The sequence below is a fragment of the Cornus florida genome, unplaced genomic scaffold, assembly GCF_030987335.1.
Source record: "Cornus florida cultivar Cherokee Brave unplaced genomic scaffold, ASM3098733v1 CherokeeBrave_3.0.0_Hap2_Chr02, whole genome shotgun sequence".
Taxonomy (NCBI): Eukaryota; Viridiplantae; Streptophyta; class Magnoliopsida; order Cornales; family Cornaceae; genus Cornus; species Cornus florida.
The window spans coordinates 2,347,044-2,348,593 of NW_026775572.1; positions in this window are offsets into that span (position 1 = coordinate 2,347,044).

A 1,550-nucleotide genomic window follows, 5' to 3' on the forward strand; every position below is an offset into this window, starting at 1 on the left:
GCAACCGAACTAAATAATCGATTTTTAAGGGCATTTTAATTAACATGAGGATAAATTTAATTGTTTTCCGTTAATTGTATTGGTTTACATGTCTCACCGGCGACCAACTTAAGTAATCTTTGTTATATAATTTTGTTATATAATTTTGTTAGGAAGGATAAATCTAATACTTGGAGAATAATTATCCTCTATATATAATGATCGAGAATAAGGTACCTCCGGTTATAATGTAGCTGGGCAGCTCGATACAGATTGTCCCCACTTGAAAATAAGTTACTACTTGTTTACTCCAGAATTTTACAGGATTTTTATATATGCACATTATGTTTATTCATTGACTATATATATTTTAATTCGTGTGATATAGAATAAATCATTTTTGTTTTTTTTATAGAATAAATTTCTCTCACAAACATTAGCTTGTTAGTACTACTATTGTTTCTTATTAATTAGGACTGTCATTATCAAAGAAGTTTGTAGGTTTAAATTAAATATTCGTAATAGAAATTAAGTATAGAAGAACATAAATCGATCTCTCTATATTTTATGGAAGTAAGATCTTGGTTTGAATTGTTTATACTTTCTTGTTCATCCTGAACCCCACTTCAACCCTCCCTCCTAAGGGAGAGGCCATTATCTGAATATAAAAAAATATAAAGATAAAAAATATATATATATATATATAAAGAAAAAAAAAAAAACACAAATAATTTGGATTAGGTATATCAGAACACACCCACAAGGTATAATTATTTAATAACCATATGATATGATTAAGGTCTTCCTATGAAAAAGCAAGCAGCTAGCTAGGGTTCCCACCAAATATTCCTAGTCATTGAGTCGACAATAAATGCCAAATGAAATCCAAATTTTAAAGTAAACATATGCCATGATAATTTCTTTTTCTTTTTCTTTTTTGAACGGTATAATTTAATTATTTATTTGTTCATTTTAACATGATTAAAAAATCACACTAAAAATTTAACAATACTTATGTGTAGTATTTTTGGAGTTCCTCAGTCGTTGGATCATACATTAGGTAAGCCTGCCATTCTATCCAACGACTAGGATTGGGACTCGGAGGTATGACACCTCAGGATATTTTTTAAAAATTCAAATCACACACCCATCTTTGTTTCATATAAAGATTTGAATTCTTTGCCTTTCACTTTAAAAAGTGACAAAGTATCACTAAATTAGCTAGTAGCGTTGTGGCATATGCCATGATTTACTTTGTATATGTGAATCTAAAATTTCATAAACTCATTTTAAGTATATATATATATATAAGAGACTCTCTTCTATTAATTTAGAAACATAAAAAATAATAATAATAATAATAATTAAAAAGATTAATAAAAAAATCATTTGTAATTTTTTTTTTTTTTTTGGTGATATATTATTAGTTCTGGTACATTGACAATTAATTAGTTTTTCTTTTTTTCGTAACTGTTGGTGGAGACTTCACTGCTATTAAGGCTTATAACATAATCAGATTCAATGTATCAGAATTCTCACCCTTCAAATGTTTATATATACTTTGTTAACTT